The sequence below is a fragment of the Prenolepis imparis genome, unplaced genomic scaffold, assembly GCF_030444845.1.
Source record: "Prenolepis imparis isolate NDT839.2.m4 unplaced genomic scaffold, iyPreImpa1.0 SCAF_2, whole genome shotgun sequence".
In the NCBI taxonomy this organism is placed as follows: Eukaryota; Metazoa; Arthropoda; class Insecta; order Hymenoptera; family Formicidae; genus Prenolepis; species Prenolepis imparis.
Genome location: NW_028141160.1, coordinates 3,357,305 through 3,374,447, shown reverse-complemented (window position 1 = coordinate 3,374,447; position 17,143 = coordinate 3,357,305). Strand labels below are relative to the sequence as shown.

Here is a 17,143-nt window from a genome sequence, read left to right as displayed (position 1 = left end):
TAATATGGCTGCTCGCTGTACGTCCCGAACAACTGCTTCTCTCCTTCTCGGATGTTTGTCGACTTGCTGAGGGACTCGCCGAGAGGTGATCAGTCTCCGACGGTTCCGATTTCTTCGGGACGATGCCGGCGGCCCCATTGGAGTAGTCATCCCTGTCTCGAGATGTCGGTACCCTTTTATTTTCTCCTCCGCTTAGTTCCTTCCGAGGCTGTAAAACGTATTCGGCAGTAACGGGCCCTTGCTTATTTATTTCATTTATCTTACAATAAAGACCTTACGTGACCGTGCGTTATCCGGCGTCCCCGAACGCACCGCTTCCACCCACTTTCGCTGCAAATCCGCCATCTCACGATGGCTGCTCCCTTCGGTACATTTGGGTCATCTCCGACCACTCACTTCAACTCGGTATTACACGAAAAGGAATCGAACGTACCTAAATAAAACTAAAGGCGAGTCGACGAAAAGTATTCGTCCAAATCCGCCCTCTCTCGACCCTTCCTCGGCCGGGCCGTGCCGGCCCTGTGACGGGCGTAAAAACGTCACGTCACAACTCCCCCCTTCCCGGGGAGGACCGAGGCGGTCTTGGACACCGACGCACGTCGATGACCACCAATTCGAAGCCAAAACACCAATTCCACCAACAATAAGACTCCCAGAACTTCACCAGAACTAAGCGCTCTCGCCAATTCCCTCCGGGAGCTTCCTGTACCGTCTAAGTCCCTATACTTACTACACAGAGATTCGAGAGCACGACCATTCCTATTTAGACGATTCAGGGGGTCTAGGGTTAAACACAACAACTGAAGGACACATTTTTATTACGTCTCCGCGTATATCGTACAAACTATAGAAAATGGTAGGTTTAATATATATAACTTATATATATTTAAAAAAAACAAAAAAAACTATAGGTACCCTCGTATTTTGGGCCTCCTTTACCACAGCCGAGAGGAGGAGAAAAAAAAACAAAGAGGCTTAGACTAGAGAGGGGCAACATAAAACAAAAGAAAATAATAAAATAAGACGAAGAACAAAACAAAAAGAAAACACAACAACAACAAAAAAACTCTCCTGTATGTGTCGCTTGGTTTAGGGCCAGGAGGGGTAGGGTGTGGGGCGCGTGTCCCGTCGGCGGCCATTCCGCTCTTGAGTCGGCGTCCGTCGCGGGCCTCTCTCGTCCTGCGAGGGTGCGTCCGCCTCGTAGGACGGTCCGCAGCGGGAGCAAGTGCGTACGGTTACTCCGGCGTGCCCGTACCCGTAACAAAAGTCTGCCCTACGTGGACGCGGGCAGGCAGTATATCGGTGGCGGCCTCCACAATTCCAGCACCCGAGGGGCAGCGCCTCGGTAATCGGCGGCGTTGTGGGGCCTCCCGCTCTCTCCCTCGGTACTGGGGGGTTCGTCTGCGTGGCCCGATCCCTCGGTAGCGGATGGTCGGTCTGGGCAGCCCTTTCGGTGCCCCCGGACGCTAAGTGGACCTGTTGTCCGACATGGTGCATCAGGGGACGCTCTCGGATTTCTCCGGAGATGCCGGTTTGCGTCCCCGTTTCCCTGACGGAAGGGAACTCCCTGACGACCGCTCCACGGGTCGTCACCACCATACTTCGGATGGTCTCCTGGGCGTCTGCCACATCCGTCCAAAATTCGGGGCAGTTCCCCTCAATGTACTGCACGAGGTGTTCGTGTCGTCGGAGGAAGCGGGCCCATTCCGTCCTTGCGGGGTCGCCCATATCGAAAAGTAGCTAATCGGGATCAGGAATGTGATACGGTTTTAGGTCTTGTATATGTATTTTGCCTACGGCCGACCCGTCTAGACGAGTCAGCTCGTAGACCACGGGGGACAGTTTCCTGCCGATCCGGAAGGGACCCTCGAATTTAGGTGCCAATTTCGCCGCGAAGTTATGCGCGGTGGAGGATAGAACGTGCTGTCTTTTCAGTACGAGCTCTCCCGTACGGAAGACACGGGGCCGGCGCCGCAGATTATAATGCGACGCTTGCCTTTGGTGTGCCCCCTCTAAATTCTCGGTAACCCACTCCTGCATAATCTTTAGGCGGTTCATCCTATCTGACCAAGCCGCGGGGTCCGCTGCTTCGACCTGAGTCATACTGTTACCTCGGTCTCGCAACCTTGCCCTCGGTACCAATTCCCGCCCCAGATTCAAAAAGGCCGGCGATGTTCCTAGGCTCCTGTGTTATAGGCAAATCTAAATTCGGTAATATGTTTATCCCATTCCCTATGGTCCTTATCTATAAACGCGACGATCATAGTTTTCAAGATCCGATTTACCCTCTCTACGGGATTCGCTTGGGGGTGATACGGGGGAACTGTTGTTTGAGTTATCTTATGTTCGTCGGCGAAATTCTTTATTACTCGATTCACGAACTCGGTACCGTTATCCGTTAATAGAAATTTTGGAGTCCCCCATCGCGAAATTACTAGATCTTCGAGAGCCTCCCTTATTTTTGTTCCGTTCGCCGATCTCAGCGTCCTACACTCTATCCATTTGGTGAATAGATCTTGAATCACCAAGAGATACTGACATCCCGATTTGCTACGGGGTAACGACCCCATAATATCCGCCGCGACTATCGTCCACGGCGCTTCCGGGATCCGTCTACCCATAAGTCCCGCAGGGTTGGCTTGCTCAACCTTAGTCCTTTGACACGTATCGCATCTCTTTACGTATTTGACTACGTCTCTAAACATTTGTGGCCAATAGTAGGCTACTGCCAGACGCTGATACGTTTTATCGATACCGAGGTGGCCGGATTGGGGAACATCGTGTGCTTCGTGTAACGCTTCCCCCCTCAATTCGCAAGGTAATACTAGCTTCCACCTATCCAAATCCTCCACGATCTCCGAAATAACCGGTTTCGATCTTAGGAAATACAATCGCTCGTCTAGGACCCTCCACTGATTGTAGCGCTCCGGTTCTTCTACTACCTGTACGTACCGTTGCTTGTAACATTTATCCGTACTCTCGGTATCCGGGATATCGACTTTTTCGACCGGCGCGATCAAAGTAACATTAATTTCCCCCTCGTGGCTTCGCGATAAGGCGTCAGGCACATGGTGTAGTGCGCCTTTCCTATATACGATCTCGTAGTCGTATTCTAGCAACTCGAGGGCCCATCTCGCTAGCCTGCCCGTGGGGTTTTTTAAATTATGGAGTCATCTCAGGCTACTGTGGTCGGTTATGACTGTAAACCGGTAGCCCTCTAGATACGGTCTAAATTTCTTAATGGACCACACAACGGACACTCCTGCTCGGTAACGGAGTACTTTTTCTCGGGGTCCGCGACGGCTCAACTCGCGAAAGCGATCACTCTCTCCCCTTCCCCAAAAGATTGCGTCAAAAGAGCTCCTACTCCCACCGAGCTGGCGTCCGTTTGTAATACAAAAGGTTTTCCGAAATCCGGACATGCTAAAATCGGGGCCGTTGTGAGGTGTTCTTTAATGACTTGTACCGCGTTAGACTGTTCCATCCCCCACTCCCATCGCTTATTTTTCTTAAGTAGACGGGTCAACGGTTCCGTAATTGTGGCTAACTGGGGTATGAATCTGCGGTACCAAGAGGCCATTCCTAGGAAACGTCTTAGTTGTCGGAGGTTTCTCGGTTTCGGGAACTCTAAAACGGGTTGCGTCTTTTCCGGATCGACTGTGAGTCCTTCCTTCTGAACGATAAAGCCAAGGTACTTTACTTGGGATCTGCAGAACTCACACTTCGTCGGATTGATCGTCAAACCCGCCGCAGTTATTATTGCTAAGACTCGCTTCAGCCAAACTAAATGCTCCTCAAAAGTAGGAGTCGCTATAACTATATCGTCCAAATAGGCGAACGCGAATGGTTCCATCTCCGGTCCGATTAATTTATCCAACAATCTCTGGAACATGGCCGGGGCTCCGGTAAGCCCATACGGCATCCGTGTGAATTGATATAACCCTTTACCCGGTACGCTGAACGCGGTGATCTCCCGACTTTCTTTCGCTAAAGGGATCTGAAAATAGGCCTGACTGAGATCGAGGGTCGAAATGTAATGTGCTGCTCGAAGTTTATCCAAAATGCTATTCATGTTAGGCAGAGGGTATGCGTCTTTTTTCGAAATCTCGTTTACCTTTCTAAAATCTAGACAGAATCGGTACTTCCCATTAGACTTCTTCACCATCACCACTGGGTTTGATCATTCACTGAACGAAGGCTCTATTATATCCGCGCGTAACATCTTATCTACTTCTTCGCGTATGGCCTCCTGTATTCGCGGAGAAACTACATAGCAACGTTGTTTGACCGGCCTATTAGATCCGGTGTCGATACGATGTTCTGTAAGTGATGTTACTCCCGGATTTTCGCTCGGTATCGGAACGGTCTCTTTTAAAAATTCGTCTAACTTTTCTCGCTGGGTGATGGTGAGTTCGGGTAGTCCGCTGCACGTATACTTGGTTCCCTCGGTAGAACCGAACTGATGGCGGACGGTAGGCTGTCGCGAAAAGAACCACTCGGATCTTGCTAAATCTAACCCTATGCCGAACTTGCACAAAAAATCCATCCCGACAATACAGGAAACCGCTAGATCCGGTAGCAACCCTACCATAAGTTTATGCTCGACGTCGCCTAACCGGAGGGGTACTTCGCAAATTTCGCCGATTCGCGCTATTTGACCGTTGGCTGTCCTTATTTTTCCGTCTCGGTATCGCGATACGGGTATCTCGAGGGATCTGATTAATCGAATCCCTTCACTCCCGACGAGCGTCCTACTAGAACCTGAATCTACCAGGGCGGTCAACGGTTTTCCTCGTATTTGTATATTAAAATACTGCAATGGCGGAAACTCGGTATCATCTAACGTAACGTACGACTGGATGCCTGCCGAATTTACATTTTCGCGGGTCTTCTCCACTGGAGCCGTTAGGACCCGTTCTACCGACTCCCGCTCCCGTTTCCCGAACAGTTAGGACAGGTACGCAGCGTGTGCTGTTTCTTCCCACACCGATAGCAGTGGAGATTTCGCGCCTGCTTACAGTCTCGCGATCGGTGTCCCCTCCCCTCACAGTTCCAGCATTTTAACTCTGCTAACCGGGTACTATTCGCGGCGGAAGTTGAGGGTTTAGGCTCGGAATTGGCGTCGGATATCACGTTCGCGGAGGGTTTCCCTCCCGTCTCGGCAGCCCCGCCTTTCGCTCCTCGTTGCCTCGGTAGGGATATTCCTGCCGCGGTAATTGTCTTAGGATTTTTCGAGGTCCGCGGTGCTGCGCGATAGGCAAGTTCCGGGAAGATAGAACGCGTCGCGACCGGTGGCTTGTCAAGGTCGTAGCATTCTTCCACCTGAGAAGCTAACGTTTCCAACGAGCGAAAGTCGTAAATCTCGGTACGGCGCACCGCGACGCGCAATCTCGGTAGCATATTTCGGTGGGCGTAGTTCAGTTGCTCGCCTAGATGCCAGGTGGGGTCTAGGCGTTCGAATAAAGCCTGCATACAGGTTATATAATCTACCACCGGCTCATCTTCCCCTTGTTTCCGGCGCATTATTTCATCCCTCAACATGAACTGAAAATTTGGACAACCGAAACGTGAATGCCATGCGGCCTCAAAGGCTCCCCAAGTATGCCAAAGATGTTGGTTCAATCGGAACCAGTGAGCCGCGGTGCCCGATAGAAAGAATGGTAGACATTTAAAAATTTCCTCATCGTCTAAATGAATTAATTGGCGGCCCTGCTCTATTTTAATTAGGAAAGCTTCCGCCTCTCCATCCCGGGCCCCGGAGAAGTTGAGGTTCCATTTCCTCATAATATTATATGCGTCCATTGCCGTATTTGCCCTACCGCGAAGTAGTCGTGGGTTAAGGGTCTTTCGCAACTCTGGAGGTGTCGGGACCTCCACCCGTATCAGGGGTCGTTTCGGTATCTGCCTAGGCTCCCCCCCGACAGCCCCCTCTTCCTCTTTCGGTTCGTCTTCGGAGGAATTATCGGATATTTCGGGGGTAGACACGTGTTCCTTCCCGGCTAAGTTCGCGGCCTCGAATCTAAGCAGTCTACTCCGGAGAGTGGGGAGAATCCCTTTTACTGACAATTCCCTAGCCGCGAGTTCCTTCTTTAGCTCGTCCACCTTAAGAGCGCATATCCATCCCAGGCTCTCCTTAGTGGTCATTATTGCGAAATATCGCGAGAGACAGAAATATTGTCGATAATCAACGCGTATCTCTCGTTATTAAACCCAGCACGGACGTCACCGAGCGATAAGAGACGGGACCAGTACGCTTTCAATATATTCCCGTCCAGCGAGATCGCCGAGTTCCGACTCCCAAATAAATATTACTTCCCTATTATGCGACCTCGCCAACCCAACGCGACTCAATACACATCAAATTCCGCAACCGCGATGTCGATTGTTTAGTTTCATTCATTCAGTCAAAAATATAAGGAGGCAGCTCCTCTGTTTCGCGCGTCTAAATATTACGGGAGTATCCTTGCTGATTCATTCAAGGACTTTCGATAACTCACACTTCATATAGTACCCAAAAGAAATTATGATGCCTAACCATTCCAATGTATCCGATCAAGTCGGAATGCTCATGAAAACTGTACGCGCGGGGACGCACCGAAGGAGAAAAAAAAAAATCGGGAGAAAAGAAAATATATAATACCCGAAAGAATCCTTCGATTCCCCCTCAGTACTTTAACTATTTTATTACTAAAGATAGGATTTATACAACAAAGGAAAATATAGAATGAAGAGAAAAAAAAAGGGTGGAGTTCCGAATAGGTGAACCCTCCGATTTTTTTGAAACTACACTATTTTTTGTACTTTTGAACGCTGATTACGAATATGATAATGAAAATTTGCGACAAGGTCATTTTCAAGGTCAAAACTCAAAAAAACTGAAAAAATATAACTTTTTAGATATTATTTCGATAAATATTGATGTAAGAAAAAAATGTTTCAAATAAAAGTTGTAGTTCTTGTAAAAATACATCATTTATGATCTATACATTTTTTGCGTAAAACTGAAAGTTTTCGAGAAAATCGATGTTAAAAACTAAAAACGGCGGGTGAAGTTCCGAAAAGTGCTCACCTCTGATTTTTTTGAAACTCAGTATTCTTACGTATTTTGATGCACTGATTACGAATATCATAGTGAAAATTGGCGCATCTCTCATTTTCATAGTGAAAATCATGAAAAACCCATAAAAATTTTAGATCTTACAGAGAAAAACATTTTATGTCCTATTAATTTTTACCGTACGAGTGATAGTTTTCAACAAAAACGATGGAATCTAAATCTTATATCTGTTCTCCCATCTAAGCATGTACTTTGCAGTACATATACGATTCCACATGGGTTTACAACTTTCCACGTAGAGCGAGGTTCCACGCAAACCTATTTGTCTAGTTTTTCGGTAGTGGAGCCCCCCGCAGGGGGGCGGAACCCACTGTTTCCACGCATACACTTTTCCACGCGAAGCGAGGTTCCACATGGGTTTGCAACTTTCCACGCAGAGCGAGGTTCCACGCAAACCTATTTGTCTAGTTTTTCGGTAGTGGAGCCCCCCGCAGGGGGGCGGAACCCACTGTTTCCACGCATACACTTTTCCACGCGAAGCGAGGTTCCACATGGGTTTGCAACTTTCCACGCAGAGCGAGGTTCCACGCAAATCTATTTGTCTAGTTTTTCGGTAGTGGAGCCCCCCACTGTTTCCACGCATACACTTTTTCACGCGAAGTATTAAAAAATATTAAAAATATAAACAAATTATAAAAAAATATAAAAATTATAAAAAGAAAAAATGGAGTCAGTTCTTCGTCACGTCCTTGTCGTTGACTCCGGGTTCGGCTGAGAACGAAGAATATATTGATGTTTGAGAGGGTTCTTATCTAATTTTTTTCGAAAACTATCAGTTTTACGTAAAAAATTTATAGAACATAAATGATGTATTTTTATAAGAACTCCAACTTTTATTTGAAACATTTTTTTGTTACATCAATATTTATTGAAATAATGTCTAAAAAGTTATATTTTTTCAGTTTTTTTGAGTTTTGACCTTGAAAATGACCTTGTCGCAATTTTCATTATCATATTCGTAATGAGCGTTCAAAAATACAAAAAATAGTGTAGTTTCAAAAAAATCGGAGGGTTCACCTATTCGGAACTTTATCCAAAAAAAATGTAAGGTTATCCCGAAAAGAAAATAGAATTGAAGAGAGGGAGAAAGGAGAAAAAAAAATATATATCCTTTAATTATCACGTCCCCGTTAGGCGAATATTCTTGTCGAAAATTTTATTCCTAATACTATACAATCTCCGACATCGCAACGACTTAACTCGAATACTCTATATAACACACCGAGTCGCAAAGAAAACGTATAAGGATACACAATATTATTGTATGTATCCGATACGCGGTGTTTACCGTGCCGCGCGCGAGCTTCAATGGAATGCGTGCTCGAGCCCGCACAGCGGTTCTCCGCCGCGAGGGAGAAACGATGTATACGCGGTGGCATCCCAAATTCGGGGTTTACTCGTCTCGGCAAGAACCGTCTCACAGGAAATCTTTTTCCCAGTTCAAAATATACTCATTAAATACAGGCGGGAAATACACATAGATAACAAAAAAAAAATCTTGAGGAAACGATAAAGCAAACGAAAAATGTTCGGGAAATATGGAACGGCTGTGCGATTGCGATAACCAACACAAAGAAATCTCCTATCTCTCTCCTGACCTCTCTCCTTATCTCCGTCGCTTGAGCCAATTCTCAAATTTCTTAATTAACCGAGGTTAAAAATAATTTTCCCTCGGGCCCCACGTTGGGCGCCAAATTTGCAACGGACTTTTCTTTTTAGTGCCGCGCAACTTCGTCACTTTTCTCGGTATCTCTAAACACAAAATCCGACAGATTTCTTGGGCGCCAGGTACGGTCAGGCCGCACCACTCAAAATAACACGATAATTAGTCCTACAATAGTGACGGCTTAAGCTCGGTAACTCAGTTTACTAATTGGCAGAGGGGCGGGGTTCTTAATGCGGGGAATCGTGCTCGGAGCTTCAGAGAGAAGGAGAGTCATTAAACCAGCAAATCGAAATACTTAAAATTTTTGATAAATATATTTCATATCAGAAAGTGAATTGAGGTTTCATATTACTAATTTTACAGCCTCGTAACTCGGTAGATCCTCAACACTCGAGGTATCACCAGAACAGTCGTGGATCGATATCTATCGCTACCGAGGGGAACATATCCCGTATCACATTTCAATTGAGGAGGCGAGGGGAGAAAGACATCTCCACATTACAATACTTAAAGACTTGACACGAGACAATCAGAAGGACGAAACTCGAGACTTAATTAGACTAACATTTATATACAAAATTCTGGACTGTCGACTCGGTACGGCTCTCCACGGAGAGAGAGAGGCTGCGCAGTTCTTACATTAATGGCGAATCTCGGTACGGGCCTCGCGTTTCGGACACTCCCGAGTGCTCGGTAACGAAAATAATAAACAGTAACCTCGATAACAATCTTATCTGTTTTATGAAAACGCGAGTCCCCACCGAGTTCGCTCTTACCGAGATTTCGAAGTGGTGGTCTTACAATTTACTGCGGTCCGTCGGTGTCTCACGTGGTTCGCACGCCGCCGTCTCGTCGAACAGTGTCCTGACTCTGGGCTCGCGGTACGCCGGTAGCCGGCGCCTGTGGCGCTGCGCGCGCCGCCGATAATCGATCCTTGATCCTATTTCGACACTAGTCGATCCTTGCGGGCCTCGTTGCCCCGGTAATTTCGAAACCGCTCTCGGTACGTTTCGGAATGTTGGTGCGGATAATATGGCTGCTCGCTGTACGTCCCGAACAACTGCTTCTCTCCTTCTCGGATGTTTGTCGACTTGCTGAGGGACTCGCCGAGAGGTGATCAGTCTCCGACGGTTCCGATTTCTTCGGGACGATGCCGGCGGCCCCATTGGAGTAGTCATCCCTGTCTCGAGATGTCGGTACCCTTTTATTTTCTCCTCCGCTTAGTTCCTTCCGCTATCCGAGGCTGTAAAACGTATTCGGCAGTAACGAGCCCTTGCTTATTTATTTCATTTATCTTACAATAAAGACCTTACGTGACCGTGCGTTATCCGGCGTCTCCGAACGCACCGCTTCCACCCAGGTCGTCTACTTTCGCTGCAAATCCGCCATCCCACGATGGCTGCTCCCTTCGGTACATTTGGGTCATCTCCGACCACTCACTTCAACTCGGTATTACACGAAAAGGAATCGAACGTACCTAAATAAAACTAAAGGCGAGTCGACGAAAAGTATTCGTCGCTCGCCGACCAAAATCCGCCCTCTCTCGACCCTTCCTCGGCCGGGCCGTGCCGGCCCTGTGACGGGCGTAAAAACGTCACGTCACAGTATATAATAATTTCTTTTTTCTCCTTCGATTATTATATTCGATAGAGAATCATCGTCCTTATCGCAATATATTGATTTAATTTTCATGATATTATTATTTTTTAGAAGTACCATATTATTTCCTTTATTCGTTGTAAGTCGCAAAATTCCACCGTATTTGTTTTATATAAATCTTACTGTCTCGAACTACTTTTTTCAAAATCTTATTAGAGCTAACCGATATTACTTTCTTTACAAACATGTCTTTCTCTCCTAATCTACGGCATATTTGTGACAGTGGCTTATTAGGAGTACGAATAGTACGTTTAATTTCGCCGAGAACACTTTCAAAAGGAAAGCAACTTATCCTACTTAAAGAACAGTTGAAATTTTTTGCATCATCAGCTACGTGTAACAAGTTATGCATATTTATTACTTGAGATTTTGGTTCATATAAATGTGGTAATGCGAGAACAAATTTTTCTAAATATTTTTTTGCAGTGGTATTATGCGTCAGTGCAAGTTCATCACTACAGAGAATTCTGCATGCGACATGTAGTAATAAAAACTGATGATATAACTTTAGTGGAAGTATATTTTTTAAGACAATAGGACCACAATAAAGTAAAAAAAAAGCGGAATTCAGTTGCTTTCCATTTCAAATAATCAAATATTGATCTCTTTGGAATTCAATAGGCATATACGTCTTAAAAATTAAAAGTCTTTGTAAAATTTTAATTTTTTGCTGTCGACTTAATCTGGTTTTCAATGAGCCTCTCATCCAAAAATCAATTAATTTTTTCATTACCCTGTTGTGTGCCTCGAGCAAGGCACTGGGGTTGCGCCGAATTAAAGATGAGGATCCTCGGGTCGATCAGGACTTTGCGGGACGTTAGGAGGATTATACTCTCTTCTTTTGTTTAAATACACTTTTATTTCTGATTAAATTTGGTTTCACTTTATTTCTCGTCCTTTCTTTAAATATATATATATATATATATATATATATATATATATATATTCGCGTAACATTCGATGTTTGGCTAACGAGCGTTTATTAGTAATTCTTCTTAATGATTCAGATTTTTATTAGTGAGTCTCGTCCTGATGTTCCGGATTCTTATTAGCGACCACGTCTTGATGTTTAGGAATTGTATTCGAGACTGCCTTCGCGGGCGGGCTCTCCGTCTTATATCTTCTTTTGTTCTTTGATTTTCAACGGGCGAGGCCCTTGGAAACAAGTCCCCGATTGGTTAACAATACTCACGCGTTTTTGGTCTAAATGCAAGCGAAGCAGGTCGAAGTCCCTGGCCTTCGCTTGCAGCTCGCGATTTCCGTGCTTCGTGCGTATTTCGCTGCGTTAGCATTTTCGTTCGACGAGCGTTTGGCGAGAGCGCTCGTTTATAAGTAAAAATGTTTTACAATATTATTATTCCTAATAACTACTGGTTATAGTTCGGGCTATAACAACCCCATTAAAAAATAAGTGCATATGATCTAATACAAATATTTTTGTAAAATTTATTTGAGGAACTATGTTAATTAAAGGCGAAAGGCCAACATGATGTTTAGAATCGTCTTGCATGAGAAATGATTCTTTTGTACACTTTCGATATCCTATACCTGGATAAATTATTTTCGAACTTTTACCTACTCTAAGTAATTCTCCTGGAATCGTACAACGTTCACAGGCATTGTATCCACCGTGACCTTTGGTACATTTTAAAAAAGCTCGAGCCGGTGTATCTGAGATAAATGCCATTAATTCAACTTTATATGTATTTCTTCCAATTAAGATACCATGTTTTTGTAACATGTTAATTTCTTTTATAAACGGTTCTAAATATTTCTCGAGAAATTTTGGCTTACTTTTTCCATAATAAAGAGCAACGATAAATGGTCTGTATACGTCCAATCGATAATATGGCTTGCAAAGAATTGCCCAAACAGATTTATTTCCAGAAATAGATAAAGGCATTCCATCTACATTGATTAAAAGTTTAATAACATCATCTTGATAGAATTCTTCGTTAATAATTTCTTGTAAGTTTTTCGTAATATTAAAATAAACAAATTGTCCATTTGGATTTATTTGATCGCTGTCTTCCATATCTATTATTTCATAATTAATTGTAGATGTCTCGAGAAATGTTTTAGCTGATTTTGGTAAATCAGGTATTAATTTTTTTCTTAGTATAGCTAATAGTTTATCAAGATGATTGTGCTGAATATTACATTCAATGGCCCAAGAACGTAATTTTTCAATTATGCAATATTCTTCTGATGAATTATTCATTGTTCCTGCATCCATTGCTTCTGTACTCACATCCTCTCTCTCCATTAATATTTCTAAATCGTGAATATCATGTATAATATTCTTTTCTAAAGAAACATCCGTGTTTTGGACATCTGCCGATGCCACAATAAAAGAATTGTTTGTTTCTGAAATAATTTTATTTCTTAAATATTTTTTTGTTGTTGTTGTTTGAGATATCAAATGTTTTGTTTCTTATTTGTAGATTAAAATTTTTTTATTCAAATTATGAACAATTAAAAAATGCAATACTATATACAAATAAAGTTTTAATTGTTTAATTTTATAGATTTAAAATTATTTGAGACAAGAAGTTATTGCTTGTACAAGTATAAAAAAAAACATATTTACTTGTATATTGAAATCTTTACACGTCGACATTGAAGATGTTGATATTAATTCGATTCAATGTGTGTTTATTTAAAATTATGTTTTTTATAAAAATTATTTAAATATCAAAAAATTACTGTACACATTTATCTTACATTAATTAAAATAATAGACTTAATATTTTAAACATTAAGAATTTAATATTTTAAATTAATACTTTAAATATAAAAAATGATATAAATAAACAACAAATAGAAACTTTATAATACTAAATAAAAATATTAAATAAAACAAGAAACTGTATTTATATTTTTTATTTCTATTTTGATAAAAATTTATAATCTAATCTAATAAATTTACCATTTTTATTTTTTATACAGCTCGATATATCGTTTTGCATATAGCTTGGTCCGGCAATTATCTATTCAATTTCTTCAATTTCTTTTCTTCTAGCTCTTTGCATTGCTCGATGCTTTCGAATACGGTATCGAGATTCTTTGCTCATTATTTTGCTTTACAGAGAAAAACTATAATTCGATTAATAACACGTTAACACAGTGCCTGCGCAATGATGCCAGATTCGCTTAGTGCCACAGAGATGCCAGATTCCGGCCTCAACACGAAACAGATGGAGAGAATAGCTGCCGTGGCGCCACCGTCACGGCAGCCATCTTCTCCACACGCTATCACGTTACCGAGACCGAGACTGGATCTCTAGCCTCTAACCGAGACCGCTTTTTGTCGCCATAGCGTGTAGTAACGTACACGAGTGTATCGCTACCTAAGTGTTATACCACAGAAAAGAGTCAGTGTTCTTCGAACAGAAAAAACAGATAATATAAGAAAGAAAGTCACAATACAAGTAAGCATCAATTATTTTCTTCTATGCGTATTATAAAGCCGAATCTAATACGATGTGATTTTTGCTTCTAATTTTCTGCTGTCTCTTTCTGGTTAACTCATCCACGCACTGTTTTTGCCGATCATGTTCTTTATCGCATTATTCTTGTCCTTTCCGCAGTTTGTTTACTTTTAATTTTGGAAGGAATAAGGGACACGATTGTCGGCAAAATAGTGCATAAATAGATTAGTCAGATTAGGTTAAGAAGTAAAAAAACAAAGAAAAAGATAGAAAGCAAAGAACATGTAAATCAGATTTCAATATACTTTAATATATATTGAAAGAGAATTATAAAATAAATATATGTACCTATAAACATTACTTTGTGTGCCTATTCTGGTTTTATAGTTGATGCTCGAATTTTAGACATAAAAATCTCAGTTTGATGTTATTTTTCTACTTGTGATAATTATTATAATAAGTCTATAGGCTTATTAAATAGTGTCTATTTTCTTGTCACAATTGTGTATCAATGTACAGTATTACTGCTTTAAGCGATTTTTTTTGCTTGTTTAGACCTTCAAAAGACCTTTATAAAATTTCTAAAAGTATTAATCGGTTCTTTATTTTTCCTGTGTTTTAGTGAGTGCCAAAGAGTATCAAATAGTAGAATTTACTGAGAAAGGAAAAGCTATTAAATCTGTTGATTGTGTACCATCCAAATGGGTAACTTATGATGAAAAAACACATACATGTGTTACTAAATTTATGTCTCCTCCTTATAATAAAAAGAGGAAGGACAAATTGCATAGTTTAATTGCAGCAAAATTCGATGCATTTGAACACTGGCCTTGTTATCCTGTATATTTAAGAGGTGAAGCAGGTAAATATACAAATTATTTTAATACTTATATAATTTTTTTTATCTTAAACAATAATTCTGAAAAAAAATTTTTTTTTCTGTAATTTTAATTTTAGACACGTTTGAAGAAGCACAGAAGAAAATGTGTAAAATTGTTAAAAATAAACAAGTATATGCTTATTCTACAGATAGCGAAACCCATGCTAAAGAGCAATCAGCTAATTGCACAAAATACTTTCAAGCTAAAGCAAAACAAACGGATGATATAAGTAAAAAAATTTTATATGAAGATTCTCAAGAGAGAGAATCACATTGTTCTGACACTGATTGTAATTCTTCTACAACGTGTATGTATTAATCAATATTTTATTGTAATTACTTTAAATCTTTTTATTTTGTTTATATCTTTTTTTTTTTACTTTGCTACAGCTAATGACGAAAATGAGTTTTCAATTTCTACACCTATAAAGAAAAATAGAAAATTTTTACAGTTAAAAGAAACGACAAATATAAAATCCCATGTAGATTTAAATACTGATGTGGAAGTTGTAGAATCTACTTCAAGATTACATACACAGGTGTGAACGTTATTTTTAAACTTTTTACTTATAATAAATTTAATTATAAAAATTGTCTTCTTTCTAAGAAAGGCATTTAATTAATATATTATTTTCAGTCTACAGAAAATAACGAAAAAAATAATAAGAAAATTGATTTTTCAAAAGGTATAGATATTAATTTTTTTCTAATATAGAGTGTCTAATAATTTTTATCTGACCGTTCGTAAAAGTATAGAGCGCATTGAGCTGAACAGAAAAGTTTTTTTTATCATTGTGCGATTTTTTAATAATTTTTTAAAATTAATTAAGAAAGATTGATGAATAAATGCGCGTTTCACGCAGCTACATGTTGGAATGGGCACTTTAATCGTGATAACGATAAATTAAGAAAAAATCTCTTGCGAATTAGGCGGGCATACTCGCCATTGTCAAGACTGGAGGCGCTTATTCTACTCTATTGTGTTAATAAATTTGCGCTAATTCGTCGATTTCTTTATTTAATTTCTCGATAATTATTGCGAAGAAAGTAAAGGATTCTTTTTTTCAACTTAATACGCTCTTTACACTCATAAATAACGGTGAGACGGGAGCTCTCAGACACTTCATATATATAGAAACTTCGAAAATTACCGATAGTACATATAAATATGTATTCATTTCTTTTATTTCTTTCGCAGACGTTCTTTTGCTTCATGCAGCATTAAAATCTTTAACTGTGGAAGTACGCACGCAAAATGAAGAAATTAAAGAACTTCGTTATGCTATCGAACGTACTAAGTTAAAACTGATGATAATATGATAGTACAAAAATTGATTGAAAAATATGATCTAAGTCTTAAGTTACAAAACTTAAATGAATTTAAAGATTTTGAGCAACGATTAACTGAAGATAAAGACTTTCTTTCAGATTTTGTTAGTTAAATTGACTTTATATGTATATATATCTTTATACACTTTAACAAAATATAACAAAAAATATATTTTAATTTATAGAAGGCATCACTAAATCATCTGTTAGAAAAAAGTATGTACAAAACAATGTTGACAATATTTAAAAAAATAACTAAAATGTGATTCTTAAAATCGGCCACAGAGCCAAGCCCGAAAATTAATTTCTAATTTTTCGGCACGGTATCTCGAATTGAGATTACAACGTTCCATCAAATTAATAATCCTCGACTTATTACAACGGGAAAATAGGCGAGAAAAATATATCACATTTTAGTTATTAAATACTGAGAGCCGATAAAAAGATTTTTCTTAATTAAAAAAAATGTTTACTTGAGACTTAGCCATGCAATTTACAGTAATACGGCAGTCAAAAAACAAATATGTTATAAAAGAAACAACTTTTTATAAAACTCTTTTCGGTGAGTAAATAATTTGTATTGTCATCTATATATCAATATATTAAACAATAAATATTTTTATAATGCTTAATTTGTATTACAGACTTAGCTTGCACTAATTGTGCAGATGAAAATAATAAAGCAGTGACAGAAAAAGAATTTAATAAAATATTAGGAAATATTTTTAATAATGCCAAAGACTGGGATGGACAACGAAATGTACGGCGACTACTAGCTGTCCAACAAGCTAATAATAACAAAGAAAACGAAGAAATCAACGAATAACTAACTTAAAAAGTCAGTTAAAAATTTTATTTTTGTTTTACGTTCTATTTTAAGATTTAATATTTCAAAATAGTGAAAATGGGAGTTACAATTACACATTTATGTTAAAGTTAATGATAGTTTAGTTTATCACTGTTTAGTGAGTATCACTATTAAAATTAATTATAATTTAGAGTTTATCATAACTGTTATAATAACAATATTATTTCTTTCGTTTATTTTAACAACTTTTTAT

General features: G+C 40.2%; 1 long non-coding RNA gene across 2 annotated transcripts; it reads left to right on the top strand.

Annotated features, from left to right (window-relative positions):
- Window positions 1-13,749: 13,749 nt before the first annotated feature.
- LOC145945643 (uncharacterized) lies at window positions 13,750-15,034 on the top strand. Of its 2 annotated transcripts, none has more exons than XR_014426882.1 (3): window positions 13,750-13,873; window positions 14,496-14,735; window positions 14,903-15,034. It is a non-coding gene; the product is annotated as an uncharacterized LOC145945643 (long non-coding RNA). The 2 variants fall into 2 exon arrangements; XR_014426884.1 differs by having other exon boundaries at window positions 14,831-15,034.
- Window positions 15,035-17,143: the final 2,109 nt, after the last annotated feature.